This window comes from Oncorhynchus mykiss, chromosome 11 (assembly GCF_057628025.1).
Source record: "Oncorhynchus mykiss isolate SJ-2025 chromosome 11, ASM5762802v1, whole genome shotgun sequence".
Lineage (NCBI taxonomy): Eukaryota > Metazoa > Chordata > Actinopteri > Salmoniformes > Salmonidae > Oncorhynchus > Oncorhynchus mykiss.
This window is the reverse complement of record NC_143032.1, coordinates 71,918,885-71,944,618: the sequence shown is the minus strand read 5'-3', so window position 1 is coordinate 71,944,618 and position 25,734 is coordinate 71,918,885. Positions and strand designations below refer to the sequence as shown.

The 25,734-nt window shown below is 34.4% G+C and overlaps 41 non-coding genes across 41 annotated transcripts; all 41 read right to left on the bottom strand.

Moving 5' to 3' along the window:
- Positions 1–3: 3 nt before the first annotated feature.
- Positions 4–115, bottom strand: trnal-caa (transfer RNA leucine (anticodon CAA)). Its single transcript has 2 exons — positions 78–115; positions 4–49 (listed from the first exon to the last, which is right to left on the bottom strand). It is a non-coding gene; the product is annotated as a tRNA-Leu (tRNA).
- Positions 116–444: 329 nt separating this feature from the next.
- trnal-caa (transfer RNA leucine (anticodon CAA)) lies at positions 445–556 on the bottom strand. Its single transcript has 2 exons — positions 519–556; positions 445–490 (listed from the first exon to the last, which is right to left on the bottom strand). It is a non-coding gene; the product is annotated as a tRNA-Leu (tRNA).
- A 351-nt stretch (positions 557–907) lies between these two features.
- trnal-caa (transfer RNA leucine (anticodon CAA)) lies at positions 908–1,019 on the bottom strand. The gene is made up of 2 exons: positions 982–1,019; positions 908–953 (listed from the first exon to the last, which is right to left on the bottom strand). It is a non-coding gene; the product is annotated as a tRNA-Leu (tRNA).
- Positions 1,020–1,349: 330 nt separating this feature from the next.
- trnal-caa (transfer RNA leucine (anticodon CAA)) lies at positions 1,350–1,461 on the bottom strand. Its single transcript has 2 exons — positions 1,424–1,461; positions 1,350–1,395 (listed from the first exon to the last, which is right to left on the bottom strand). It is a non-coding gene; the product is annotated as a tRNA-Leu (tRNA).
- Positions 1,462–2,245: 784 nt separating this feature from the next.
- On the bottom strand, positions 2,246–2,357 carry trnal-caa (transfer RNA leucine (anticodon CAA)). The gene is made up of 2 exons: positions 2,320–2,357; positions 2,246–2,291 (listed from the first exon to the last, which is right to left on the bottom strand). It is a non-coding gene; the product is annotated as a tRNA-Leu (tRNA).
- A 350-nt stretch (positions 2,358–2,707) lies between these two features.
- On the bottom strand, positions 2,708–2,819 carry trnal-caa (transfer RNA leucine (anticodon CAA)). The gene is made up of 2 exons: positions 2,782–2,819; positions 2,708–2,753 (listed from the first exon to the last, which is right to left on the bottom strand). It is a non-coding gene; the product is annotated as a tRNA-Leu (tRNA).
- Positions 2,820–3,149: 330 nt separating this feature from the next.
- trnal-caa (transfer RNA leucine (anticodon CAA)) lies at positions 3,150–3,261 on the bottom strand. The gene is made up of 2 exons: positions 3,224–3,261; positions 3,150–3,195 (listed from the first exon to the last, which is right to left on the bottom strand). It is a non-coding gene; the product is annotated as a tRNA-Leu (tRNA).
- A 330-nt stretch (positions 3,262–3,591) lies between these two features.
- On the bottom strand, positions 3,592–3,703 carry trnal-caa (transfer RNA leucine (anticodon CAA)). Its single transcript has 2 exons — positions 3,666–3,703; positions 3,592–3,637 (listed from the first exon to the last, which is right to left on the bottom strand). It is a non-coding gene; the product is annotated as a tRNA-Leu (tRNA).
- Positions 3,704–4,054: 351 nt separating this feature from the next.
- Positions 4,055–4,166, bottom strand: trnal-caa (transfer RNA leucine (anticodon CAA)). Its single transcript has 2 exons — positions 4,129–4,166; positions 4,055–4,100 (listed from the first exon to the last, which is right to left on the bottom strand). It is a non-coding gene; the product is annotated as a tRNA-Leu (tRNA).
- A 329-nt stretch (positions 4,167–4,495) lies between these two features.
- Positions 4,496–4,607, bottom strand: trnal-caa (transfer RNA leucine (anticodon CAA)). Its single transcript has 2 exons — positions 4,570–4,607; positions 4,496–4,541 (listed from the first exon to the last, which is right to left on the bottom strand). It is a non-coding gene; the product is annotated as a tRNA-Leu (tRNA).
- Positions 4,608–5,399: 792 nt separating this feature from the next.
- Positions 5,400–5,511, bottom strand: trnal-caa (transfer RNA leucine (anticodon CAA)). Its single transcript has 2 exons — positions 5,474–5,511; positions 5,400–5,445 (listed from the first exon to the last, which is right to left on the bottom strand). It is a non-coding gene; the product is annotated as a tRNA-Leu (tRNA).
- Positions 5,512–6,283: 772 nt separating this feature from the next.
- trnal-caa (transfer RNA leucine (anticodon CAA)) lies at positions 6,284–6,394 on the bottom strand. Its single transcript has 2 exons — positions 6,357–6,394; positions 6,284–6,329 (listed from the first exon to the last, which is right to left on the bottom strand). It is a non-coding gene; the product is annotated as a tRNA-Leu (tRNA).
- A 551-nt stretch (positions 6,395–6,945) lies between these two features.
- trnal-caa (transfer RNA leucine (anticodon CAA)) lies at positions 6,946–7,057 on the bottom strand. The gene is made up of 2 exons: positions 7,020–7,057; positions 6,946–6,991 (listed from the first exon to the last, which is right to left on the bottom strand). It is a non-coding gene; the product is annotated as a tRNA-Leu (tRNA).
- Positions 7,058–7,387: 330 nt separating this feature from the next.
- Positions 7,388–7,499, bottom strand: trnal-caa (transfer RNA leucine (anticodon CAA)). Its single transcript has 2 exons — positions 7,462–7,499; positions 7,388–7,433 (listed from the first exon to the last, which is right to left on the bottom strand). It is a non-coding gene; the product is annotated as a tRNA-Leu (tRNA).
- A 330-nt stretch (positions 7,500–7,829) lies between these two features.
- Positions 7,830–7,941, bottom strand: trnal-caa (transfer RNA leucine (anticodon CAA)). The gene is made up of 2 exons: positions 7,904–7,941; positions 7,830–7,875 (listed from the first exon to the last, which is right to left on the bottom strand). It is a non-coding gene; the product is annotated as a tRNA-Leu (tRNA).
- Positions 7,942–8,292: 351 nt separating this feature from the next.
- Positions 8,293–8,404, bottom strand: trnal-caa (transfer RNA leucine (anticodon CAA)). The gene is made up of 2 exons: positions 8,367–8,404; positions 8,293–8,338 (listed from the first exon to the last, which is right to left on the bottom strand). It is a non-coding gene; the product is annotated as a tRNA-Leu (tRNA).
- Positions 8,405–8,733: 329 nt separating this feature from the next.
- Positions 8,734–8,845, bottom strand: trnal-caa (transfer RNA leucine (anticodon CAA)). The gene is made up of 2 exons: positions 8,808–8,845; positions 8,734–8,779 (listed from the first exon to the last, which is right to left on the bottom strand). It is a non-coding gene; the product is annotated as a tRNA-Leu (tRNA).
- Positions 8,846–9,195: 350 nt separating this feature from the next.
- trnal-caa (transfer RNA leucine (anticodon CAA)) lies at positions 9,196–9,307 on the bottom strand. Its single transcript has 2 exons — positions 9,270–9,307; positions 9,196–9,241 (listed from the first exon to the last, which is right to left on the bottom strand). It is a non-coding gene; the product is annotated as a tRNA-Leu (tRNA).
- Positions 9,308–9,637: 330 nt separating this feature from the next.
- trnal-caa (transfer RNA leucine (anticodon CAA)) lies at positions 9,638–9,749 on the bottom strand. The gene is made up of 2 exons: positions 9,712–9,749; positions 9,638–9,683 (listed from the first exon to the last, which is right to left on the bottom strand). It is a non-coding gene; the product is annotated as a tRNA-Leu (tRNA).
- A 350-nt stretch (positions 9,750–10,099) lies between these two features.
- trnal-caa (transfer RNA leucine (anticodon CAA)) lies at positions 10,100–10,211 on the bottom strand. Its single transcript has 2 exons — positions 10,174–10,211; positions 10,100–10,145 (listed from the first exon to the last, which is right to left on the bottom strand). It is a non-coding gene; the product is annotated as a tRNA-Leu (tRNA).
- A 500-nt stretch (positions 10,212–10,711) lies between these two features.
- On the bottom strand, positions 10,712–10,823 carry trnal-caa (transfer RNA leucine (anticodon CAA)). Its single transcript has 2 exons — positions 10,786–10,823; positions 10,712–10,757 (listed from the first exon to the last, which is right to left on the bottom strand). It is a non-coding gene; the product is annotated as a tRNA-Leu (tRNA).
- A 350-nt stretch (positions 10,824–11,173) lies between these two features.
- trnal-caa (transfer RNA leucine (anticodon CAA)) lies at positions 11,174–11,285 on the bottom strand. The gene is made up of 2 exons: positions 11,248–11,285; positions 11,174–11,219 (listed from the first exon to the last, which is right to left on the bottom strand). It is a non-coding gene; the product is annotated as a tRNA-Leu (tRNA).
- A 329-nt stretch (positions 11,286–11,614) lies between these two features.
- trnal-caa (transfer RNA leucine (anticodon CAA)) lies at positions 11,615–11,726 on the bottom strand. The gene is made up of 2 exons: positions 11,689–11,726; positions 11,615–11,660 (listed from the first exon to the last, which is right to left on the bottom strand). It is a non-coding gene; the product is annotated as a tRNA-Leu (tRNA).
- A 2,543-nt stretch (positions 11,727–14,269) lies between these two features.
- Positions 14,270–14,381, bottom strand: trnal-caa (transfer RNA leucine (anticodon CAA)). Its single transcript has 2 exons — positions 14,344–14,381; positions 14,270–14,315 (listed from the first exon to the last, which is right to left on the bottom strand). It is a non-coding gene; the product is annotated as a tRNA-Leu (tRNA).
- A 330-nt stretch (positions 14,382–14,711) lies between these two features.
- trnal-caa (transfer RNA leucine (anticodon CAA)) lies at positions 14,712–14,823 on the bottom strand. Its single transcript has 2 exons — positions 14,786–14,823; positions 14,712–14,757 (listed from the first exon to the last, which is right to left on the bottom strand). It is a non-coding gene; the product is annotated as a tRNA-Leu (tRNA).
- Positions 14,824–15,173: 350 nt separating this feature from the next.
- Positions 15,174–15,285, bottom strand: trnal-caa (transfer RNA leucine (anticodon CAA)). Its single transcript has 2 exons — positions 15,248–15,285; positions 15,174–15,219 (listed from the first exon to the last, which is right to left on the bottom strand). It is a non-coding gene; the product is annotated as a tRNA-Leu (tRNA).
- A 793-nt stretch (positions 15,286–16,078) lies between these two features.
- Positions 16,079–16,190, bottom strand: trnal-caa (transfer RNA leucine (anticodon CAA)). The gene is made up of 2 exons: positions 16,153–16,190; positions 16,079–16,124 (listed from the first exon to the last, which is right to left on the bottom strand). It is a non-coding gene; the product is annotated as a tRNA-Leu (tRNA).
- Positions 16,191–16,520: 330 nt separating this feature from the next.
- Positions 16,521–16,632, bottom strand: trnal-caa (transfer RNA leucine (anticodon CAA)). The gene is made up of 2 exons: positions 16,595–16,632; positions 16,521–16,566 (listed from the first exon to the last, which is right to left on the bottom strand). It is a non-coding gene; the product is annotated as a tRNA-Leu (tRNA).
- Positions 16,633–16,982: 350 nt separating this feature from the next.
- On the bottom strand, positions 16,983–17,094 carry trnal-caa (transfer RNA leucine (anticodon CAA)). The gene is made up of 2 exons: positions 17,057–17,094; positions 16,983–17,028 (listed from the first exon to the last, which is right to left on the bottom strand). It is a non-coding gene; the product is annotated as a tRNA-Leu (tRNA).
- Positions 17,095–17,886: 792 nt separating this feature from the next.
- Positions 17,887–17,998, bottom strand: trnal-caa (transfer RNA leucine (anticodon CAA)). The gene is made up of 2 exons: positions 17,961–17,998; positions 17,887–17,932 (listed from the first exon to the last, which is right to left on the bottom strand). It is a non-coding gene; the product is annotated as a tRNA-Leu (tRNA).
- A 330-nt stretch (positions 17,999–18,328) lies between these two features.
- trnal-caa (transfer RNA leucine (anticodon CAA)) lies at positions 18,329–18,440 on the bottom strand. Its single transcript has 2 exons — positions 18,403–18,440; positions 18,329–18,374 (listed from the first exon to the last, which is right to left on the bottom strand). It is a non-coding gene; the product is annotated as a tRNA-Leu (tRNA).
- A 350-nt stretch (positions 18,441–18,790) lies between these two features.
- trnal-caa (transfer RNA leucine (anticodon CAA)) lies at positions 18,791–18,902 on the bottom strand. Its single transcript has 2 exons — positions 18,865–18,902; positions 18,791–18,836 (listed from the first exon to the last, which is right to left on the bottom strand). It is a non-coding gene; the product is annotated as a tRNA-Leu (tRNA).
- A 792-nt stretch (positions 18,903–19,694) lies between these two features.
- Positions 19,695–19,806, bottom strand: trnal-caa (transfer RNA leucine (anticodon CAA)). Its single transcript has 2 exons — positions 19,769–19,806; positions 19,695–19,740 (listed from the first exon to the last, which is right to left on the bottom strand). It is a non-coding gene; the product is annotated as a tRNA-Leu (tRNA).
- A 330-nt stretch (positions 19,807–20,136) lies between these two features.
- On the bottom strand, positions 20,137–20,248 carry trnal-caa (transfer RNA leucine (anticodon CAA)). The gene is made up of 2 exons: positions 20,211–20,248; positions 20,137–20,182 (listed from the first exon to the last, which is right to left on the bottom strand). It is a non-coding gene; the product is annotated as a tRNA-Leu (tRNA).
- A 350-nt stretch (positions 20,249–20,598) lies between these two features.
- trnal-caa (transfer RNA leucine (anticodon CAA)) lies at positions 20,599–20,710 on the bottom strand. The gene is made up of 2 exons: positions 20,673–20,710; positions 20,599–20,644 (listed from the first exon to the last, which is right to left on the bottom strand). It is a non-coding gene; the product is annotated as a tRNA-Leu (tRNA).
- A 792-nt stretch (positions 20,711–21,502) lies between these two features.
- On the bottom strand, positions 21,503–21,614 carry trnal-caa (transfer RNA leucine (anticodon CAA)). The gene is made up of 2 exons: positions 21,577–21,614; positions 21,503–21,548 (listed from the first exon to the last, which is right to left on the bottom strand). It is a non-coding gene; the product is annotated as a tRNA-Leu (tRNA).
- A 1,234-nt stretch (positions 21,615–22,848) lies between these two features.
- On the bottom strand, positions 22,849–22,959 carry trnal-caa (transfer RNA leucine (anticodon CAA)). Its single transcript has 2 exons — positions 22,922–22,959; positions 22,849–22,894 (listed from the first exon to the last, which is right to left on the bottom strand). It is a non-coding gene; the product is annotated as a tRNA-Leu (tRNA).
- Positions 22,960–23,309: 350 nt separating this feature from the next.
- Positions 23,310–23,421, bottom strand: trnal-caa (transfer RNA leucine (anticodon CAA)). Its single transcript has 2 exons — positions 23,384–23,421; positions 23,310–23,355 (listed from the first exon to the last, which is right to left on the bottom strand). It is a non-coding gene; the product is annotated as a tRNA-Leu (tRNA).
- Positions 23,422–24,213: 792 nt separating this feature from the next.
- On the bottom strand, positions 24,214–24,325 carry trnal-caa (transfer RNA leucine (anticodon CAA)). Its single transcript has 2 exons — positions 24,288–24,325; positions 24,214–24,259 (listed from the first exon to the last, which is right to left on the bottom strand). It is a non-coding gene; the product is annotated as a tRNA-Leu (tRNA).
- Positions 24,326–24,655: 330 nt separating this feature from the next.
- trnal-caa (transfer RNA leucine (anticodon CAA)) lies at positions 24,656–24,766 on the bottom strand. The gene is made up of 2 exons: positions 24,729–24,766; positions 24,656–24,701 (listed from the first exon to the last, which is right to left on the bottom strand). It is a non-coding gene; the product is annotated as a tRNA-Leu (tRNA).
- An 813-nt stretch (positions 24,767–25,579) lies between these two features.
- trnal-caa (transfer RNA leucine (anticodon CAA)) lies at positions 25,580–25,691 on the bottom strand. The gene is made up of 2 exons: positions 25,654–25,691; positions 25,580–25,625 (listed from the first exon to the last, which is right to left on the bottom strand). It is a non-coding gene; the product is annotated as a tRNA-Leu (tRNA).
- Between the last annotated feature and the right edge of the window lie 43 nt (positions 25,692–25,734).

The following is a 25,734-nucleotide window of genomic DNA, read 5'->3' as shown; positions in this document are numbered from 1 at the left end:
GTGTGTCAGAAGAGGGATTTGAACCCTCGCCTCCAATCGGAGACCAGAATACCCCTGTAACTAGGAAGGATTCTCACCTTGAGTCTGGCGCCTTAGACCACTCGGCCATCCTGACAACTACAAAACCTTAAAATTCATATTTTTTCACGATTATGTAACATAACATCTGATATGTCTGATGGTTACATGCAGATCTTAAGATACAAAGAAAAAGAAACAAAAAATGTTAAAAGCTAATGAAAGATATAGTAAAAAACATTTTTCAATGGAATTTGAGTAACTTATTGAATTCTAAACTAGGCATATGTTCCCGTTTCATGTGTTTTCTGTTCTCAAACTATGACATCTATCAAACTATTAATCACTGTTCATGTGTTTTCCTTTCACCATTTGGAGAATTTTTCGGTTTTGACAAAGAGCTACTCTTTTTTTAAGGCAAAGGTCTGTCAGAAGAGGGATTTGAACCCTCGCCTCCAATCGGAGACCAGAATACCCCTGTAACTAGGAAGGATTCTCACCTTGAGTCTGGTGCCTTAGACCACTCGGCCATCCTGACACTAACAAATGGATAAAATTCGTATTTTTTCATGATTCTGTAACATAATGTCTGTTATGTCTGATGGAAACATGTAGATAATAAGATACAAAGAAAAAGAAACAAAAAATGTTAAAAGCTAATGAAAGATATATTAAAAAACATTTTTCAATGGAATTTTAGTAACTTATTGAATTCTAAACTAGGCATATGTTGGTATGTATTGAACTATTATTCCCGTTTCATGTGTTTTCTGTTCTCAAACTATGACATCTATCAAACTATTAATCACTGTTCATGTGTTTTCCTTTCACCATTTGGAGAATTTTTCGGTTTTGACAAAGAGCTACTCTTTTTTTAAGGCAAAAGGTGTGTCAGAAGAGGGATTTGAACCCTCGCCTCCAATCGGAGACCAGAATACCCCTGTAACTAGGAAGGATTCTCACCTTGAGTCTGGCGCCTTAGACCACTCGGCCATCCTGACAACTACAAAACCTTAAAATTCATATTTTTTCACGATTATGTAACATAACATCTGATATGTCTGATGGTTACATGCAGATCTTAAGATACAAAGAAAAAGAAACAAAAAATGTTAAAAGCTAATGAAAGATATAGTAAAAAACATTTTTCAATGGAATTTGAGTAACTTATTGAATTCTAAACTAGGCATATGTTCCCGTTTCATGTGTTTTCTGTTCTCAAACTATGACATCTATCAAACTATTAATCACTGTTCATGTGTTTTCCTTTCACCATTTGGAGAATTTTTCGGTTTTGACAAAGAGCTACTCTTTTTTTAAGGCAAAAGGTCTGTCAGAAGAGGGATTTGAACCCTCGCCTCCAATCGGAGACCAGAATACCCCTGTAACTAGGAAGGATTCTCACCTTGAGTCTGGCGCCTTAGACCACTCGGCCATCCTGACACTAATAAATGGATAAAATTCGTATTTTTTCATGATTCTGTAACATAATGTCTGTTATGTCTGATGGAAACATGTAGATAATAAGATACAAAGAAAAATAAACAAAAAATGTTAAAAGCTAATGAAAGATATATTAAAAAACATTTTTCAATGGAATTTTAGTAACTTATTGAATTCTAAACTGTTGATATGTATTGAACTATTATTCCCGTTTCATGTGTTTTCTGTTCTCAAACTATGACATCTATCAAACTATTAATCACTGTTCATGTGTTTTCCTTTCACCATTTGGAGAATTTTTCAGTTTTGACAAAGAGCTACTCTTTTTTAAGGCAAATGGTGTGTCAGAAGATGGATTTGAACCCTCACCTCCAATCGGAGACCAGAATACCCCTGTAACTAGGAAGGATTCTCACCTTGAGTCTGGCGCCTTAGACCACTCGGCCATCCTGACAACTACAAAACCTTAAAATTCATATTTTTTCACGATTATGTAACATAACATCTGATATGTCTGATGGTTACATGCAGATCTTAAGATACAAAGAAAAAGAAACAAAAAATGTTAAAAGCTAATGAAAGATATAGTAAAAAACATTTTTCAATGGAATTTGAGTAACTTATTGAATTCTAAACTAGGCATATGTTCCCGTTTCATGTGTTTTCTGTTCTCAAACTATGACATCTATCAAACTATTAATCACTGTTCATGTGTTTTCCTTTCACCATTTGGAGAATTTTTCGGTTTTGACAAAGAGCTACTCTTTTTTTAAGGCAAAAGGTGTGTCAGAAGAGGGATTTGAACCCTCGCCTCCAATCGGAGACCAGAATACCCCTGTAACTAGGAAGGATTCTCACCTTGAGTCTGGCGCCTTAGACCACTCGGCCATCCTGACACTAATAAATGGATAAAATTCGTATTTTTTCATGATTCTGTAACATAATGTCTGTTATGTCTGATGGAAACATGTAGATAATAAGATACAAAGAAAAAGAAACAAAAAATGTTAAAAGCTAATGAAAGATATATTAAAAAACATTTTTCAATGGAATTTTAGTAACTTATTGAATTCTAAACTAGGCATATGTTGATATGTATTGAACTATTATTCCCGTTTCATGTGTTTTCTGTTCTCAAACTATGACATCTATCAAACTATTAATCACTGTTCATGTGTTTTCCTTTCACCATTTGGAGAATTTTTCAGTTTTGACAAAGAGCTACTCTTTTTTAAGGCAAATGGTGTGTCAGAAGAGGGATTTGAACCCTCACCTCCAATCGGAGACCAGAATACCCCTGTAACTAGGAAGGATTCTCACCTTGAGTCTGGCGCCTTAGACCACTCGGCCATCCTGACAACTACAAAACCTTAAAATTCATATTTTTTCACGATTATGTAACATAACATCTGATATGTCTGATGGTTACATGCAGATCTTAAGATACAAAGAAAAAGAAACAAAAAATGTTAAAAGCTAATGAAAGATATAGTAAAAAACATTTTTCAATGGAATTTGAGTAACTTATTGAATTCTAAACTAGGCATATGTTCCCGTTTCATGTGTTTTCTGTTCTCAAACTATGACATCTATCAAACTATTAATCACTGTTCATGTGTTTTCCTTTCACCATTTGGAGAATTTTTCGGTTTTGACAAAGAGCTACTCTTTTTTTAAGGCAAAAGGTGTGTCAGAAGAGGGATTTGAACCCTCGCCTCCAATCGGAGACCAGAATACCCCTGTAACTAGGAAGGATTCTCACCTTGAGTCTGGCGCCTTAGACCACTCGGCCATCCTGACAACTACAAAACCTTAAAATTCATATTTTTTCACGATTATGTAACATAACATCTGATATGTCTGATGGTTACATGCAGATCTTAAGATACAAAGAAAAAGAAACAAAAAATGTTAAAAGCTAATGAAAGATATAGTAAAAAACATTTTTCAATGGAATTTGAGTAACTTATTGAATTCTAAACTAGGCATATGTTCCCGTTTCATGTGTTTTCTGTTCTCAAACTATGACATCTATCAAACTATTAATCACTGTTCATGTGTTTTCCTTTCACCATTTGGAGAATTTTTCGGTTTTGACAAAGAGCTACTCTTTTTTTAAGGCAAAAGGTCTGTCAGAAGAGGGATTTGAACCCTCGCCTCCAATCGGAGACCAGAATACCCCTGTAACTAGGAAGGATTCTCACCTTGAGTCTGGCACCTTAGACCACTCGGCCATCCTGACACTAATAAATGGATAAAATTCGTATTTTTTCATGATTCTGTAACATAATGTCTGTTATGTCTGATGGAAACATGTAGATAATAAGATACAAAGAAAAAGAAACAAAAAATGTTAAAAGCTAATGAAAGATATATTAAAAAACATTTTTCAATGGAATTTTAGTAACTTATTGAATTCTAAACTAGGCATATGTTGATATGTATTGAACTATTATTCCCGTTTCATGTGTTTTCTGTTCTCAAACTATGACATCTATCAAACTATTAATCACTGTTCATGTGTTTTCCTTCCACCATTTGGAGAATTTTTCGGTTTTGACAAACAGCTACTCTTTTTTTAAGGCAAAAGGTGTGTCAGAAGAGGGATTTGAACCCTCGCCTCCAATCGGAGACCAGAATACCCCTGTAACTAGGAAGGATTCTCACCTTGAGTCTGGCGCCTTAGACCACTCGGCCATCCTGACACCTACAAAACCTTAAAATTCATATTTTTTCACGATTATGTAACATAACATCTGATATGTCTGATGGTTACATGCAGATCTTAAGATACAAAGAAAAAGAAACAAAAAATGTTAAAAGCTAATGAAAGATATAGTAAAAAACATTTTTCAATGGAATTTGAGTAACTTATTGAATTCTAAACTAGGCATATGTTCCCGTTTCATGTGTTTTCTGTTCTCAAACTATGACATCTATCAAACTATTAATCACTGTTCATGTGTTTTCCTTTCACCATTTGGAGAATTTTTCGGTTTTGACAAAGAGCTACTCTTTTTTAAGGCAAAAGGTGTGTCAGAAGAGGGATTTGAACCCTCGCCTCCAATCGGAGACCAGAATACCCCTGTAACTAGGAAGGATTCTCACCTTGAGTCTGGCGCCTTAGACCACTCGGCCATCCTGACAACTACAAAACCTTAAAATTCATATTTTTTCACGATTATGTAACATAACATCTGATATGTCTGATGGTTACATGCAGATCTTAAGATACAAAGAAAAAGAAACAAAAAATGTTAAAAGCTAATGAAAGATATAGTAAAAAACATTTTTCAATGGAATTTGAGTAACTTATTGAATTCTAAACTAGGCATATGTTCCCGTTTCATGTGTTTTCTGTTCTCAAACTATGACATCTATCAAACTATTAATCACTGTTCATGTGTTTTCCTTTCACCATTTGGAGAATTTTTCGGTTTTGACAAAGAGCTACTCTTTTTTTAAGGCAAAAGGTGTGTCAGATTAGGGATTTGAACCCTCGCCTCCAATCGGAGACCAGAATACCCCTGTAACTAGGAAGGATTCTCACCTTGAGTCTGGCGCCTTAGACCACTCGGCCATCCTGACACTAATAAATGGATAAAATTCGTATTTTTTCATGATTCTGTAACATAATGTCTGATATGTCTGATGGAAACATGTAGATAATAAGATACAAAGAAAAAGAAACAAAAAATGTTAAAAGCTAATGAAAGATATAGTAAAAAACATTTTTCAATGGAATTTTAGTAACTTATTGAATTCTAAACTAGGCATATGTTGATATGTATTGAACTATTATTCCCGTTTCATGTGTTTTCTGTTCTCAAACTATGACATCTATCAAACTATTAATCACTGTTCATGTGTTTTCCTTTCACCATTTGGAGAATTTTTCGGTTTTGACAAAGAGCTACTCTTTTTTAAGGCAAAAGGTGTGTCAGAAGAGGGATTTGAACCCTCGCCTCCAATCGGAGACCAGAATACCCCTGTAACTAGGAAGGATTCTCACCTTGAGTCTGGCGCCTTAGACCACTCGGCCATCCTGACACTAATAAATGGATAAAATTCATATTTTTTCATGATTCTGTAACATAATGTCTGATATGTCTGATGGAAACATGTAGATAATAAGATACAAAGAAAAAGAAACAAAAAATGTTAAAAGCTAATGAAAGATATATTAAAAAACATTTTTCAATGGAATTTGAGTAACTTATTGAATTCTAAACTAGGCATATGTTCCCGTTTCATGTGTTTTCTGTTCTCAAACTATGACATCTATCAAACTATTAATCACTGTTCATGTGTTTTCCTTTCACCATTTGGAGAATTTTTCGGTTTTGACAAAGAGCTACTCTTTTTTAAGGCAAAAGGTGTGTCAGAAGAGGGATTTGAACCTTCGCCTCCAATCGGAGACCAGAATACCCCTGTAACTAGGAAGGATTCTCACCTTGAGTCTGGCGCCTTAAACCACTCGGCCATCCTGACACCTAGAAAACCTTAAAATTCATATTTTTTCACGATTATGTAACATAACATCTGATATGTCTGATGGTTACATGCAGATCTTGAGATACAAAGAAAAAGAAACAAAAAATATTAAAAGCTAATGAAAGATATAGTAAAAAAACATTTTTCAATGGAATTTGAGTAACTTATTGAATTCTAAACTAGGCATATGTTCCCGTTTCATGTGTTTTCTGTTCTCAAACTATGACATCTATCAAACTATTAATCACTGTTCATGTGTTTTCCTTTCACCATTTGGAGAATTTTTCGGTTTTGACAAAGAGCTACTCTTTTTTTAAGGCAAAAGGTGTGTCAGAAGAGGGATTTGAACCCTCGCCTCCAATCGGAGACCAGAAAACCCTGTAACTAGGAAGGATTCTCACCTTGAGTCTGGCGCCTTAGACCACTCGGCCATCCTGACACTAATAAATGGATAAAATTCGTATTTTTTCATGATTCTGTAACATAATGTCTGATATGTCTGATGGAAACATGTAGATAATAAGATACAAAGAAAAAGAAACAAAAAATGTTAAAAGCTAATGAAAGATATATTAAAAAACATTTTTCAATGGAATTTTAGTAACTTATTGAATTCTCTCACCTTGAGTCTGGCGCCTTAGACCACTCGGCCATCCTGACAACTACAAAACCTTAAAATTCATATTTTTTCATGATTATGTAACATAACATCTGATATGTCTGATGGTTACATGCAGATCTTAAGATACAAAGAAAAAGAAACAAAAAATGTTAAAAGCTAATGAAAGATATAGTAAAAAACATTTTTCAATGGAATTTGAGTAACTTATTGAATTCTAAACTAGGCATATGTTCCCGTTTCATGTGTTTTCTGTTCTCAAACTATGACATCTATCAAACTATTAATCACTGTTCATGTGTTTTCCTTTCACCATTTGGAGAATTTTTCGGTTTTGACAAAGAGCTACTCTTTTTTTAAGGCAAAAGGTGTGTCAGAAGAGGGATTTGAACCCTCGCCTCCAATCGGAGACCAGAATACCCCTGTAACTAGGAAGGATTCTCACCTTGAGTCTGGCGCCTTAGACCACTCGGCCATCCTGACAACTACAAAACCTTAAAATTCATATTTTTTCACGATTATGTAACATAACATCTGATATGTCTGATGGTTACATGCAGATCTTAAGATACAAAGAAAAAGAAACAAAAAATGTTAAAAGCTAATGAAAGATATAGTAAAAAACATTTTTCAATGGAATTTGAGTAACTTATTGAATTCTAAACTAGGCATATGTTCCCGTTTCATGTGTTTTCTGTTCTCAAACTATGACATCTATCAAACTATTAATCACTGTTCATGTGTTTTCCTTTCACCATTTGGATAATTTTTCGGTTTTGACAAAGAGCTACTCTTTTTTTAAGGCAAAAGGTGTGTCAGAAGAGGGATTTGAACCCTCGCCTCCAATCGGAGACCAGAATACCCCTGTAACTAGGAAGGATTCTCACCTTGAGTCTGGCGCCTTAGACCACTCGGCCATCCTGACAACTACAAAACCTTAAAATTCATATTTTTTCACGATTATGTAACATAACATCTGATATGTCTGATGGTTACATGCAGATCTTAAGATACAAAGAAAAAGAAACAAAAAATGTTAAAAGCTAATGAAAGATATAGTAAAAAACATTTTTCAATGGAATTTGAGTAACTTATTGAATTCTAAACTAGGCATATGTTCCCGTTTCATGTGTTTTCTGTTCTCAAACTATGACATCTATCAAACTATTAATCACTGTTCATGTGTTTTCCTTTCACCATTTGGAGAATTTTTCGGTTTTGACAAAGAGCTACTCTTTTTTTAAGGCAAAAGGTCTGTCAGAAGAGGGATTTGAACCCTCGCCTCCAATCGGAGACCAGAATACCCCTGTAACTAGGAAGGATTCTCACCTTGAGTCTGGCGCCTTAGACCACTCGGCCATCCTGACACTAATAAATGTATAAAATTCATATTTTTTCATGATTCTGTAACATAATGTCTGTTATGTCTGATGGAAACATGTAGATAATAAGATACAAAGAAAAAGAAACAAAAAATGTTAAAAGCTAATGAAAGATATATTAAAAAACATTTTTCAATGGAATTTTAGTAATTTATTGAATTCTAAACTAGGCATATGTTGGTATGTATTGAACTATTATTCCCGTTTCATGTGTTTTCTGTTCTCAAACTATGACATCTATCAAACTATTAATCACTGTTCATGTGTTTTCCTTTCACCATTTGGAGAATTTTTCGGTTCTGACAAAGAGCTACTCTTTTTTTAAGGCAAAAGGTGTGTCAGAAGAGGGATTTGAACCCTCGCCTCCAATCGGAGACCAGAATACCCCTGTAACTAGGAAGGATTCTCACCTTGAGTCTGGCGCCTTAAACCACTCAGCCATCCTGACACCTACAAAACCTTAAAATTCATATTTTTTCACGATTATGTAACATAACGTCTGATATGTCTGATGGTTACATGCAGATCTTAAGATACAAAGAAAAAGAAACAAAAAATATTAAAAGCTAATGAAAGATATAGTAAAAAACATTTTTCAATGGAATTTGAGTAACTTATTGAATTCTAAACTAGGCATATGTTCCCGTTTGATGTGTTTTCTGTTCTCAAACTATGACATCTATCAAACTATTAATCACTGTTCATGTGTTTTCCTTTCACCATTTGGAGAATTTTTCGGTTTTGACAAAGAGCTACTCTTTTTTAAGGCAAAAGCTGTGTCAGAAGAGGGATTTGAACCCTCGCCTCCAATCGGAGACCAGAATACCCCTGTAACTAGGAAGGATTCTCACCTTGAGTCTGGCGCCTTAGACCACTCGGCCATCCTGACACTAATAAACGGATAAAATTCGTATTTTTTCATGATTCTGTAACATAATGTCTGTTATGTCTGATGGAAACATGTAGATAATAAGATACAAAGAAAAATAAACAAAAAATGTTAAAAGCTAATGAAAGATATAGTAAAAAACATTTTTCAATGGAATTTTAGTAACTTATTGAATTCTAAACTAGGCATATGTTGATATGAATTGAACTATTATTCCCGTTTCATGTGTTTTCTGTTCTCAAACTGTGACATCTATCAAACTATTAATCACTGTTCATGTGTTTTCCTTTCACCATTTGGAGAATTTTTCGGTTCTGACAAAGAGCTACTCTTTTTTAAGTCAAAAACTGTGTCAGAAGAGGGATTTGAACCCTCGCCTCCAATAGGAGACCAGAATACCCCTGTAACTAGGAAGGATTCTCACCTTGAGTCTGGCGCCTTAAACCACTCGGCCATCCTGACACCTACAAAACCTTAAAATTCATATTTTTTCACGATTATGTAACATAACATCTGATATGTCTGATGGTTACATGCAGATCTTAAGATACAAATAAAAAGAAACAAAAATATTAAAAGCTAATGAAAGATATAGTAAAAAAACATTTTTCAATGGAATTTGAGTAACTTATTGAATTCTAAACTAGGCATATGTTCCCGTTTCATGTGTTTTCTGTTCTCAAACTATGACATCTATCAAACTATTAATCACTGTTCATGTGTTTTCCTTTCACCATTTGGAGAATTTTTCGGTTTTGACAAAGAGCTACTCTTTTTTTAAGGCAAAAGGTGTGTCAGAAGAGGGATTTGAACCCTCGCCTCCAATCGGAGACCAGAATACCCCTGTAACTAGGAAGGATTCTCACCTTGAGTCTGGCGCCTTAGACCACTCGGCCATCCTGACACTAATAAATGGATTAAATTCGTATTTTTTCATGATTCTGTAACATAATGTCTGATATGTCTGATGGAAACATGTAGATAATAAGATACAAAGAAAAAGAAACAAAAAATGTTAAAAGCTAATGAAAGATATATTAAAAAACATTTTTCAATGGAATTTTAGTAACTTATTGAATTCTAAACTAGGCATATGTTGACATGTATTGAACTATTATTCCCGTTTCATGTGTTTTCTGTTCTCAAACTATGACATCTATCAAACTATTAATCACTGTTCATGTGTTTTCCTTTCACCATTTGGAGAATTTTTCGGTTCTGACAAAGAGCTACTCTTTTTTAAGTCAAAAACTGTGTCAGAAGAGGGATTTGAACCCTCGCCTCCAATAGGAGACCAGAATACCCCTGTAACTAGGAAGGATTCTCACCTTGAGTCTGGCGCCTTAGACCACTCGGCCATCCTGACAAGTACAAAACCTTAAAATTCATATTTTTTCACGATTATGTAACATAACATCTGATATGTCTGATGGTTACATGCAGATCTTAAGATACAAAGAAAAATAAACAAAAAATGTTAAAAGCTAATGAAAGATATAGTAAAAAACATTTTTCAATGGAATTTGAGTAACTTATTGAATTCTAAACTAGGCATATGTTCCCGTTTCATGTGTTTTCTGTTCTCAAACTATGACATCTATCAAACTATTAATCACTGTTCATGTGTTTTCCTTTCACCATTTGGAGAATTTTTCAGTTTTGACAAAGAGCTACTCTTTTTTTAAGGCAAAAGGTGTGTCAGAAGAGGGATTTGAACCCTCGCCTCCAATCGGAGACCAGAATACCCCTGTAACTAGGAAGGATTCTCACCTCAAACTATTAATCACTGTTCATGTGTTTTCCTTTCACCATTTGGAGAATTTTTCGGTTCTGACAAAGAGCGACTCTTTTTTAAGTCAAAAGCTGTGTCAGAAGAGGGATTTGAACCCTCGCCTCCAATCGGAGACCAGAATACCCCTGTAACTAGGAAGGATTCTCACCTTGAGTCTGGCGCCTTAGACCACTCGGCCATCCTGACAACTACAAAACTTTAAAATTCATATTTTTTCACGATTATGTAACATAACATCTGATATGTCTGATGGAAACATGTAGATAATAAGATACAAAGAAAAATAAACAAAAAATGTTAAAAGCTAATGAAAGATATAGTAAAAAACATTTTTCAATGGAATTTTAGTAACTTATTGAATTCTAAACTAGGCATATGTTGATATGTATTGAACTATTATTCCCGTTTCATGTGTTTTCTGTTCTCAAACTATGACATCTATCAAACTATTAATCACTGTTCATGTGTTTTCCTTTCACCATTTGGAGAATTTTTCGGTTTTGACAAAGAGCTACTCTTTTTTAAGGCAAAAGGTGTGTCAGAAGAGGGATTTGAACCCTCGCCTCCAATAGGAGACCAGAATACCCCTGTAACTAGGAAGGATTCTCACCTTGAGTCTGGCGCCTTAAACCACTCGGCCATCCTGACACCTACAAAACCTTAAAATTCATATTTTTTCACGATTATGTAACATAACATCTGATATGTCTGATGGTTACATGCAGATCTTAAGATACAAAGAAAAAGAAACAAAAATATTAAAAGCTAATGAAAGATATAGTAAAAAAACATTTTTCAATGGAATTTGAGTAACTTATTGAATTCTAAACTAGGCATATGTTCCCGTTTCATGTGTTTTCTGTTCTCAAACTATGACATCTATCAAACTATTAATCACTGTTCATCTGTTTTCCTTTCACCATTTGGAGAATTTTTCGGTTTTGACAAAGAGCTACTCTTTTTTAAGGCAAAAGGTGTGTCAGAAGAGGGATTTGAACCCTCGCCTCCAATCGGAGACCAGAATACCCCTGTAACTAGGAAGGATTCTCACCTTGAGTCTGGCGCCTTAGACCACTCGGCCATCCTGACAACTACAAAACCTTAAAATTCATATTTTTTCACGATTATGTGACATAACATCTGATATGTCTGATGGTTACATGCAGATCTTAAGATACAAAGAAAAATAAACAAAAAATGTTAAAAGCTAATGAAAGATATAGTAAAAAACATTTTTCAATGGAATTTGAGTAACTTATTGAATTCTAAACTAGGCATATGTTCCCGTTTCATGTGTTTTCTGTTCTCAAACTATGACATCTATCAAACTATTAATCACTGTTCATGTGTTTTCCTTTCACCATTTGGAGAATTTTTCGGTTTTGACAAAGAGCTACTCTTTTTTTAAGGCAAAAGGTGTGTCAGAAGAGGGATTTGAACCCTCGCCTCCAATCGGAGACCAGAATACCCCTGTAACTAGGAAGGATTCTCACCTTGCGTCTGGCGCCTTAGACCACTCGGCCATCCTGACAACTACAAAACCTTAAAATTCATATTTTTTCACGATTATGTAACATAACATCTGATATGTCTGATGGTTACATGCAGATCTTAAGATACAAAGAAAAAGAAACAAAAAATGTTAAAAGCTAATGAAAGATATAGTAAAAAACATTTTTCAATGGAATTTGAGTAACTTATTGAATTCTAAACTAGGCATATGTTCCCGTTTCATGTGTTTTCTGTTCTCAAACTATGACATCTATCAAACTATTAATCACTGTTCATGTGTTTTCCTTTCACCATTTGGAGAATTTTTCGGTTCTGACAAAGAGCTACTCTTTTTTAAGTCAAAAACTGTGTCAGAAGAAGGATTTGAACCCTTGCCTCCAATCAGAGACCAGAATACCCCTGTAACTAGGAAGAATTCTCACCTTGAGTCTGGCGCCTTAGACCACTCGGCCATCCTGACAACTACAAAACTTTAAAATTCATATTTTTTCACGATTATGTAACATAACATCTGATATGTCTGATGGTTACATGCAGATCTTAAGATACAAAGAAAAAGAAACAAAAATATTAAAAGCTAATGAAAGATATAGTAAAAAACATTTTTCAATGGAATTTGAGTAACTTATTGAATTCTAAACTAGGCATATGTTCCCGTTTCATGTGTTTTCTGTTCTCAAACTATGACATCTATCAAACTATTAATCATTGTTCATGTGTTTTCGTTCCACCATTTGGAGAATTTTTCGGGTTTTGACAAAGAGCTACTCTTTTTTAAGGCAAACGCTGTGTCAGAAGAGGGATTTGAACCCTCGCCTCCAATCAGAGACCAGAATACACCTGTAACTAGGAAAGATTCTCACCTTAGACCACTCGGCCATCCTGACAACTACAAAACCTTAAAATTCATATTTTTTCACGATTATGTAACATAACATCTGATATGTCTGATGGTTACATGCAGATCTTAAGATACAAAGAAAAAGAAACAAAAAATGTTAAAAGCTAATGAAAGATATAGTAAAAAACATTTTTCAATGGAATTTGAGTAACTTATTGAATTCTAAACTAGGCATATGTTCCCGTTTCATGTGTTTTCTGTTCTCAAACTATGACATCTATCAAACTATTAATCACTGTTCATGTGTTTTCCTTTCACCATTTGGAGAATTTTTCGGTTTTGACAAAGAGCTACTCTTTTTTAAGGCAAAAGGTGTGTCAGAAGAGGGATTTGAACCCTCGCCTCCAATCGGAGAACAGAATACCCCTGTAACTAGGAAGGATTCTCACCTTGAGTCTGGCGCCTTAGACCACTCGGCCATCCTGACAACTACAAAACCTTAAAATTCATATTTTTTCACGATTATGTAACATAACATCTGATATGTCTGATGGTTACATGCAGATCTTAAGATACAAAGAAAAAGAAACAAAAAATGTTAAAAGCTAATGAAAGATATAGTAAAAAACATTTTTCAATGGAATTTGAGTAACTTATTGAATTCTAAACTAGGCATATGTTCCCGTTTCATGTGTTTTCTGTTCTCAAACTATGACATCTATCAAACTATTAATCACTGTTCATGTGTTTTCCGTTCACCATTTGGAGAATTTTTCGGTTTTGACAAAGAGCTACTCTTTTTTAAGGCAAAAGCTGTGTCAGAAGAGGGATTTAAACCCTCGCCTCCAATCGGAGACCAGAATACCCCTGTAACTAGGAAGGATTCTCACCTTGAGTCTGGCGCCTTAGACCACTCGGCCATCCTGACACTTATAAATCCTTAAAATTCATATTTTTTCATGATTCTGTAACATAATGTCTGATATGTCTGATGGAAACATGTAGATAATAAGATACAAAGAAAAAGAAACAAAAAATGTTAAAAGCTAATGAAAGATATATTAAAAAACATTTTTCAATGGAATTTTAGTAACGTATTGAATTCTAAACTAGGCATATGTTGGTATGTATTGAACTATTATTCCCGTTTCATGTGTTTTCTGTTCTCAAACTATGACATCTATCAAACTATTAATCACTGTTCATGTGTTTTCCTTCCACCATTTGGAGAATTTTTCGGTTTTGACAAAGAGCTACTCTTTTTTTAAGGCAAAAGGTGTGTCAGAAGAGGGATTTGAACCCTCGCCTCCAATCGGAGACCAGAATACCCCTGTAACTAGGAAGGATTCTCACCTTGAGTCTGGCGCCTTAGACCACTCGGCCATCCTGACACCTACAAAACCTTAAAATTCATATTTTTTCACGATTATGTAACATAACATCTGATATGTCTGATGGTTACATGCAGATCTTAAGATACAAAGAAAAAGAAACAAAAAATGTTAAAAGCTAATGAAAGATATAGTAAAAAACATTTTTCAATGGAATTTGAGTAACTTATTGAATTCTAAACTAGGCATATGTTCCCGTTTCATGTGTTTTCTGTTCTCAAACTATGACATCTATCAAACTATTAATCACTGTTCATGTGTTTTCCTTTCACCATTTGGAGAATTTTTCGGTTTTGACAAAGAGCTACTCTTTTTTTAAGGCAAAAGGTGTGTCAGAAGAGGGATTTGAACCCTCGCCTCCAATCGGAGACCAGAATACCCCTGTAACTAGGAAGGATTCTCACCTTGAGTCTGGCGCCTTAGACCACTCGGCCATCCTGACACTAATAAATGGATAAAATTCGTATTTTTTCATGATTCTGTAACATAATGTCTGATATGTCTGATGGAAACATGTAGATAATAAGATACAAAGAAAAAGAAACAAAAAATGTTAAAAGCTAATGAAAGATATATTAAAAAACATTTTTCAATGGAATTTTAGTAACTTATTGAATTCTAAACTAGGCATATGTTGATATGTATTGAACTATTATTCCCGTTTCATGTGTTTTCTGTTCTCAAACTATGACATCTATCAAACTATTAATCACTGTTCATGTGTTTTCCTTTCACCATTTGGAGAATTTTTCGGTTTTGACAAAGAGCTACTCTTTTTTAAGGCAAAAGGTGTGTCAGAAGAGGGATTTGAACCCTCGCCTCCAATCGGAGACCAGAATACCCCTGTAACTAGGAAGGATTCTCACCTTGAGTCTGGCGCCTTAGACCACTCGGCCATCCTGACAACTACAAAACCTTAAAATTCATATTTTTTTCACGATTATGTAACATAACATCTGATATGTCTGATGGTTACATGCAGATCTTAAGATACAAAGAAAAAGAAACAAAAAATGTTAAAAGCTAATGAAAGATATAGTAAAAAACATTTTTCAATGGAATTTGAGTAACTTATTGAATTCTAAACTAGGCATATGTTCCCGTTTCATGTGTTTTCTGTTCTCAAACTATGACATCTATCAAACTATTAATCACTGTTCATGTGTTTTCCGTTCACCATTTGGAGAATTTTTCGGTTTTGACAAAGAGCTACTCTTTTTTAAGGCAAAAGCTGTGTCAGAAGAGGGATTTAAACCCTCGCCTCCAATCGGAGACCAGAATACCCCTGTAACTAGGAAGGATTCTCACCTTGAGTCTGGCGCCTTAGACCACTCGGCCATCCTGACACTTATAAATCCTTAAAATTCATATTTTTTCACGATTCTGTAACATAATGTCTGATATGTCTGATGGAAACATGTAGATAATAAGATACAAAGAAAAAGAAACAAAAAATGTTAAAAGCTAATGAAAGATATATTAAAAAACATTTTTCAATGGAATTTTAGTAACGTATTGAATTCTAAACTAGGCATATGTTGGTATGTATTGAACTATTATTCCCGTTTCATGTGTTTTCTGTTCTCAAACTATGACATCTATCAAACTATTAATCACTGTTCATGTGTTTTCCTTCCACCATTTGGAGAATTTTTCGGTTTTGACAAAGAGCTACTCTTTTTTTAAGGCAAAAGGTGTGTCAGAAGAGGGATTTGAACCCTCGCCTCCAATCGGAGACCAGAATACCCCTGTAACTAGGAAGGATTCTCACCTTGAGTCTGGCGCCTTAGACCACTCGGCCATCCTGACACCTACAAAACCTTAAAATTCATATTTTTTCCCGATTATGTAACATAACATCTGATATGTCTGATGGTTACATGCAGATCTTAAGATACAAAGAAAAAGAAACAAAAAATGTTAAAAGCTAATGAAAGATATAGTAAAAAACATTTTTCAATGGAATTTGAGTAACTTATTGAATTCTAAACTAGGCATATGTTCCCGTTTCATGTGTTTTCTGTTCTCAAACTATGACATCTATCAAACTATTAATCACTGTTCATGTGTTTTCCTTTCACCATTTGGAGAATTTTTCGGTTTTGACAAAGAGCTACTCTTTTTTTAAGGCAAAAGGTGTGTCAGAAGAGGGATTTGAACCCTCGCCTCCAATCGGAGACCAGAATACCCCTGTAACTAGGAAGGATTCTCACCTTGAGTCTGGCGCCTTAGACCACTCGGCCATCCTGACACTAATAAATGGATAAAATTCGTATTTTTTCATGATTCTGTAACATAATGTCTGATATGTCTGATGGAAACATGTAGATAATAAGATACAAAGAAAAAGAAACAAAAAATGTTAAAAGCTAATGAAAGATATATTAAAAAAAAAATTTCAATGGAATTTTAGTAACTTATTGAATTCTAAACTAGGCATATGTTGATATGTATTGAACTATTATTCCCGTTTCATGTGTTTTCTGTTCTCAAACTATGACATCTATCAAACTATTAATCACTGTTCATGTGTTTTCCTTTCACCATTTGGAGAATTTTTCGGTTTTGACAAAGAGCTACTCTTTTTTAAGGCAAAAGGTGTGTCAGAAGAGGGATTTGAACCCTCGCCTCCAATCGGAGACCAGAATACCCCTGTAACTAGGAAGGATTCTCACCTTGAGTCTGGCGCCTTAGACCACTCGGCCATCCTGACAACTACAAAACCTTAAAATTCATATTTTTTCACGATTATGTAACATAACATCTGATATGTCTGATGGTTACATGCAGATCTTAAGATACAAAGAAAAAGAAACAAAAAATGTTAAAAGCTAATGAAAGATATAGTAAAAAACATTTTTCAATGGAATTTGAGTAACTTATTGAATTCTAAACTAGGCATATGTTCCCGTTTCATGTGTTTTCTGTTCTCAAACTATGACATCTATCAAACTATTAATCACTGTTCATGTGTTTTCCTTTCACCATTTGGAGAATTTTTCGGTTTTGACAAAGAGCTACTCTTTTTTAAGGCAAAAGCTGTGTCAGAAGAGGGATTTAAACCCTCGCCTCCAATCGGAGACCAGAATACCCCTGTAACTAGGAAGGATTCTCACCTTGAGTCTGGCGCCTTAGACCACTCGGCCATCCTGACACTTATAAATCCTTAAAATTCATATTTTTTCATGATTCTGTAACATAATGTCTGATATGTCTGATGGAAACATGTAGATAATAAGATACAAAGAAAAAGAAACAAAAAATGTTAAAAGCTAATGAAAGATATATTAAAAAACATTTTTCAATGGAATTTTAGTAACGTATTGAATTCTAAACTAGGCATATGTTGATATGTATTGAACTATTATTCCCGTTTCATGTGTTTTCTGTTCTCAAACTATGACATCTATCAAACTATTAATCACTGTTCATGTGTTTTCCTTCCACCATTTGGAGAATTTTTCGGTTTTGACAAAGAGCTACTCTTTTTTTAAGGCAAAAGGTGTGTCAGAAGAGGGATTTGAACCCTCGCCTCCAATCGGAGACCAGAATACCCCTGTAACTAGGAAGGATTCTCACCTTGAGTCTGGCGCCTTAGACCACTCGGCCATCCTGACACCTACAAAACCTTAAAATTCATATTTTTTCACGATTATGTAACATAACATCTGATATGTCTGATGGTTACATGCAGATCTTAAGATACAAAGAAAAAGAAACAAAAAATGTTAAAAGCTAATGAAAGATATAGTAAAAAACATTTTTCAATGGAATTTGAGTAACTTATTGAATTCTAAACTAGGCATATGTTCCCGTTTCATGTGTTTTCTGTTCTCAAACTATGACATCTATCAAACTATTAATCACTGTTCATGTGTTTTCCTTTCACCATTTGGAGAATTTTTCGGTTTTGACAAAGAGCTACTCTTTTTTTAAGGCAAAAGGTGTGTCAGAAGAGGGATTTGAACCCTCGCCTCCAATCGGAGACCAGAATACCCCTGTAACTAGGAAGGATTCTCACCTTGAGTCTGGCGCCTTAGACCACTCGGCCATCCTGACACTAATAAATGGATAAAATTCGTATTTTTTCATGATTCTGTAACATAATGTCTGATATGTCTGATGGAAACATGTAGATAATAAGATACAAAGAAAAAGAAACAAAAAATGTTAAAAGCTAATGAAAGATATATTAAAAAACATTTTTCAATGGAATTTTAGTAACTTATTGAATTCTAAACTAGGCATATGTTGATATGTATTGAACTATTATTCCCGTTTCATGTGTTTTCTGTTCTCAAACTATGACATCTATCAAACTATTAATCACTGTTCATGTGTTTTCCTTTCACCATTTGGAGAATTTTTCGGTTTTGACAAAGAGCTACTCTTTTTTAAGGCAAAAGGTGTGTCAGAAGAGGGATTTGAACCCTCGCCTCCAATCGGAGACCAGAATACCCCTGTAACTAGGAAGGATTCTCACCTTGAGTCTGGCGCCTTAGACCACTCGGCCATCCTGACAACTACAAAACTTTAAAATTCATATTTTTTCACGATTATGTAACATAACATCTGATATGTCTGATGGTTACATGCAGATCTTAAGATACAAAGAAAAAGAAACAAAAAATGTTAAAAGCTAATGAAAGATATAGTAAAAAACATTTTTCAATGGAATTTGAGTAACTTATTGAATTCTAAACTAGGCATATGTTCCCGTTTCATGTGTTTTCTGTTCTCAAACTATGACATCTATCAAACTATTAATCACTGTTCATGTGTTTTCCTTTCACCATTTGGAGAATTTTTCGGTTTTGACAAAGAGCTACTCTTTTTTAAGGCAAAAGCTGTGTCAGAAGAGGGATTTAAACCCTCGCCTCCAATCGGAGACCAGAATACCCCTGTAACTAGGAAGGATTCTCACCTTGAGTCTGGCGCCTTAGACCACTCGGCCATCCTGACACTTATAAATCCTTAAAATTCATATTTTTTCATGATTCTGTAACATAATGTCTGATATGTCTGATGGAAACATGTAGATAATAAGATACAAAGAAAAAGAAACAAAAAATGTTAAAAGCTAATGAAAGATATATTAAAAAACATTTTTCAATGGAATTTTAGTAACGTATTGAATTCTAAACTAGGCATATGTTGATATGTATTGAACTATTATTCCCGTTTCATGTGTTTTCTGTTCTCAAACTATGACATCTATCAAACTATTAATCACTGTTCATGTGTTTTCCTTCCACCATTTGGAGAATTTTTCGGTTTTGACAAAGAGCTACTCTTTTTTTAAGGCAAAAGGTGTGTCAGAAGAGGGATTTGAACCCTCGCCTCCAATCGGAGACCAGAATACCCCTGTAACTAGGAAGGATTCTCACCTTGAGTCTGGCGCCTTAGACCACTCGGCCATCCTGACACCTACAAAACCTTAAAATTCATATTTTTTCACGATTATGTAACATAACATCTGATATGTCTGATGGTTACATGCAGATCTTAAGATACAAAGAAAAAGAAACAAAAAATGTTAAAAGCTAATGAAAGATATAGTAAAAAACATTTTTCAATGGAATTTGAGTAACTTATTGAATTCTAAACTAGGCATATGTTCCCGTTTCATGTGTTTTCTGTTCTCAAACTATGACATCTATCAAACTATTAATCACTGTTCATGTGTTTTCCTTTCACCATTTGGAGAATTTTTCGGTTTTGACAAAGAGCTACTCTTTTTTTAAGGCAAAAGGTGTGTCAGAAGAGGGATTTGAACCCTCGCCTCCAATCGGAGACCAGAATACCCCTGTAACTAGGAAGGATTCTCACCTTGAGTCTGGCGCCTTAGACCACTCGGCCATCCTGACACTAATAAATGGATAAAATTCGTATTTTTTCATGATTCTGTAACATAATGTCTGATATGTCTGATGGAAACATGTAGATAATAAGATACAAAGAAAAAGAAACAAAAAATGTTAAAAGCTAATGAAAGATATATTAAAAAACATTTTTCAATGGAATTTTAGTAACTTATTGAATTCTAAACTAGGCATATGTTGATATGTATTGAACTATTATTCCCGTTTCATGTGTTTTCTGTTCTCAAACTATGACATCTATCAAACTATTAATCACTGTTCATGTGTTTTCCTTTCACCATTTGGAGAATTTTTCGGTTTTGACAAAGAGCTACTCTTTTTTAAGGCAAAAGGTGTGTCAGAAGAGGGATTTGAACCCTCGCCTCCAATCGGAGACCAGAATACCCCTGTAACTAGGAAGGATTCTCACCTTGAGTCTGGCGCCTTAGACCACTCGGCCATCCTGACAACTACAAAACCTTAAAATTCATATTTTTTCACGATTATGTAACATAACATCTGATATGTCTGATGGTTACATGCAGATCTTAAGATACAAAGAAAAAGAAACAAAAAATGTTAAAAGCTAATGAAAGATATAGTAAAAAACATTTTTCAATGGAATTTGAGTAACTTATTGAATTCTAAACTAGGCATATGTTCCCGTTTCATGTGTTTTCTGTTCTCAAACTATGACATCTATCAAACTATTAATCACTGTTCATGTGTTTTCCTTTCACCATTTGGAGAATTTTTCGGTTTTGACAAAGAGCTACTCTTTTTTAAGGCAAAAGCTGTGTCAGAAGAGGGATTTAAACCCTCGCCTCCAATCGGAGACCAGAATACCCCTGTAACTAGGAAGGATTCTCACCTTGAGTCTGGCGCCTTAGACCACTCGGCCATCCTGACACTTATAAATCCTTAAAATTCATATTTTTTCATGATTCTGTAACATAATGTCTGATATGTCTGATGGAAACATGTAGATAATAAGATACAAAGAAAAAGAAACAAAAAATGTTAAAAGCTAATGAAAGATATATTAAAAAACATTTTTCAATGGAATTTTAGTAACGTATTGAATTCTAAACTAGGCATATGTTGGTATGTATTGAACTATTATTCCCGTTTCATGTGTTTTCTGTTCTCAAACTATGACATCTATCAAACTATTAATCACTGTTCATGTGTTTTCCTTCCACCATTTGGAGAATTTTTCGGTTTTGACAAAGAGCTACTCTTTTTTTAAGGCAAAAGGTGTGTCAGAAGAGGGATTTGAACCCTCGCCTCCAATCGGAGACCAGAATACCCCTGTAACTAGGAAGGATTCTCACCTTGAGTCTGGCGCCTTAGACCACTCGGCCATCCTGACACTAATAAATGGATAAAATTCATATTTTTTCATGATTCTGTAACATAATGTCTGATATGTCTGATGGAAACATGTAGATAATAAGATACAAAGAAAAAGAAACAAAAAATGTTAAAAGCTAATGAAAGATATATTAAAAAACATTTTTCAATGGAATTTTAGTAACTTATTGAATTCTAAACTAGGCATATGTTGATATGTATTGAACTATTATTCCCGTTTCATGTGTTTTCTGTTCTCAAACTATGACATCTATCAAACTATTAATCACTGTTCATGTGTTTTCCTTTCACCATTTGGAGAATTTTTCGGTTTTGACAAAGAGCTACTCTTTTTTAAGGCAAAAGGTGTGTCAGAAGAGGGATTTGAACCTTCGCCTCCAATCGGAGACCAGAATACCCCTGTAACTAGGAAGGATTCTCACCTTGAGTCTGGCGCCTTAAACCACTCGGCCATCCTGACACTAATAAATGGATAAAATTCGTATTTTTTCATGATTCTGTAACATAATGTCTGATATGTCTGATGGAAACATGTAGATAATAAGATACAAAGAAAAAGAAACAAAAAATGTTAAAAGCTAATGAAAGATATATTAAAAAACATTTTTCAATGGAATTTGAGTAACTTATTGAATTCTAAACTAGGCATATGTTCCCGTTTCATGTGTTTTCTGTTCTCAAACTATGACATCTATCAAACTATTAATCACTGTTCATGTGTTTTCCTTTCACCATTTGGAGAATTTTTCGGTTTTGACAAAGAGCTACTCTTTTTTAAGGCAAAAGGTGTGTCAGAAGAGGGATTTGAACCTTCGCCTCCAATCGGAGACCAGAATACCCCTGTAACTAGGAAGGATTCTCACCTTGAGTCTGGCGCCTTAAACCACTCGGCCATCCTGACACCTACAAAACCTTAAAATTCATATTTTTTCACGATTATGTAACATAACATCTGATATGTCTGATGGTTACATGCAGATCTTGAGATACAAAGAAAAAGAAACAAAAAATATTAAAAGCTAATGAAAGATATAGTAAAAAAACATTTTTCAATGGAATTTGAGTAACTTATTGAATTCTAAACTAGGCATATGTTCCCGTTTCATGTGTTTTCTGTTCTCAAACTATGACATCTATCAAACTATTAATCACTGTTCATGTGTTTTCCTTTCACCATTTGGAGAATTTTTCGGTTTTGACAAAGAGCTACTCTTTTTTTAAGGCAAAAGGTGTGTCAGAAGAGGGATTTGAACCCTCGCCTCCAATCGGAGACCAGAAAACCCTGTAACTAGGAAGGATTCTCACCTTGAGTCTGGCGCCTTAGACCACTCGGCCATCCTGACACTAATAAATGGATAAAATTCGTATTTTTTCATGATTCTGTAACATAATGTCTGATATGTCTGATGGAAACATGTAGATAATAAGATACAAAGAAAAAGAAACAAAAAATGTTAAAAGCTAATGAAAGATATATTAAAAAACATTTTTCAATGGAATTTTAGTAACTTATTGAATTCTAAACTAGGCATATGTTGATATGTATTGAACTATTATTCCCGTTTCATGTGTTTTCTGTTCTCAAACTATGACATCTATCAAACTATTAATCACTGTTCATGTGTTTTCCTTTCACCATTTGGAGAATTTTTCGGTTTTGACAAAGAGCTACTCTTTTTTAAGGCAAAAGGTGTGTCAGAAGAGGGATTTGAACCCTCGCCTCCAATCGGAGACCAGAATACCCCTGTAACTAGGAAGGATTCTCACCTTGAGTCTGGCGCCTTAGACCACTCGGCCATCCTGACAACTACAAAACCTTAAAATTCATATTTTTTCACGATTATGTAACATAACATCTGATATGTCTGATGGTTACATGCAGATCTTAAGATACAAAGAAAAAGAAACAAAAAATGTTAAAAGCTAATGAAAGATATAGTAAAAAACATTTTTCAATGGAATTTGAGTAACTTATTGAATTCTAAACTAGGCATATGTTCCCGTTTCATGTGTTTTCTGTTCTCAAACTATGACATCTATCAAACTATTAATCACTGTTCATGTGTTTTCCTTTCACCATTTGGAGAATTTTTCGGTTTTGACAAAGAGCTACTCTTTTTTAAGGCAAAAGCTGTGTCAGAAGAGGGATTTAAACCCTCGCCTCCAATCGGAGACCAGAATACCCCTGTAACTAGGAAGGATTCTCACCTTGAGTCTGGCGCCTTAGACCACTCGGCCATCCTGACACTTATAAATCCTTAAAATTCATATTTTTTCATGATTCTGTAACATAATGTCTGATATGTCTGATGGAAACATGTAGATAATAAGATACAAAGAAAAAGAAACAAAAAATGTTAAAAGCTAATGAAAGATATATTAAAAAACATTTTTCAATGGAATTTTAGTAACGTATTGAATTCTAAACTAGGCATATGTTGATATGTATTGAACTATTATTCCCGTTTCATGTGTTTTCTGTTCTCAAACTATGACATCTATCAAACTATTAATCACTGTTCATGTGTTTTCCTTCCACCATTTGGAGAATTTTTCGGTTTTGACAAAGAGCTACTCTTTTTTTAAGGCAAAAGGTGTGTCAGAAGAGGGATTTGAACCCTCGCCTCCAATCGGAGACCAGAATACCCCTGTAACTAGGAAGGATTCTCACCTTGAGTCTGGCGCCTTAGACCACTCGGCCATCCTGACACCTACAAAACCTTAAAATTCATATTTTTTCACGATTATGTAACATAACATCTGATATGTCTGATGGTTACATGCAGATCTTAAGATACAAAGAAAAAGAAACAAAAAATGTTAAAAGCTAATGAAAGATATAGTAAAAAACATTTTTCAATGGAATTTGAGTAACTTATTGAATTCTAAACTAGGCATATGTTCCCGTTTCATGTGTTTTCTGTTCTCAAACTATGACATCTATCAAACTATTAATCACTGTTCATGTGTTTTCCTTTCACCATTTGGAGAATTTTTCGGTTTTGACAAAGAGCTACTCTTTTTTTAAGGCAAAAGGTGTGTCAGAAGAGGGATTTGAACCCTCGCCTCCAATCGGAGACCAGAAAACCCTGTAACTAGGAAGGATTCTCACCTTGAGTCTGGCGCCTTAGACCACTCGGCCATCCTGACACTAATAAATGGATAAAATTCGTATTTTTTCATGATTCTGTAACATAATGTCTGATATGTCTGATGGAAACATGTAGATAATAAGATACAAAGAAAAAGAAACAAAAAATGTTAAAAGCTAATGAAAGATATATTAAAAAACATTTTTCAATGGAATTTTAGTAACTTATTGAATTCTAAACTAGGCATATGTTGATATGTATTGAACTATTATTCCCGTTTCATGTGTTTTCTGTTCTCAAACTATGACATCTATCAAACTATTAATCACTGTTCATGTGTTTTCCTTTCACCATTTGGAGAATTTTTCGGTTTTGACAAAGAGCTACTCTTTTTTAAGGCAAAAGCTGTGTCAGAAGAGGGATTTAAACCCTCGCCTCCAATCGGAGACCAGAATACCCCTGTAACTAGGAAGGATTCTCACCTTGAGTCTGGCGCCTTAGACCACTCGGCCATCCTGACACTTATAAATCCTTAAAATTCATATTTTTTCATGATTCTGTAACATAATGTCTGATATGTCTGATGGAAACATGTAGATAATAAGATACAAAGAAAAAGAAACAAAAAATGTTAAAAGCTAATGAAAGATATATTAAAAAACATTTTTCAATGGAATTTTAGTAACGTATTGAATTCTAAACTAGGCATATGTTGGTATGTATTGAACTATTATTCCCGTTTCATGTGTTTTCTGTTCTCAAACTATGACATCTATCAAACTATTAATCACTGTTCATGTGTTTTCCTTCCACCATTTGGAGAATTTTTCGGTTTTGACAAAGAGCTACTCTTTTTTTAAGGCAAAAGGTGTGTCAGAAGAGGGATTTGAACCCTCGCCTCCAATCGGAGACCAGAATACCCCTGTAACTAGGAAGGATTCTCACCTTGAGTCTGGCGCCTTAGACCACTCGGCCATCCTGACACTAATAAATGGATAAAATTCATATTTTTTCATGATTCTGTAA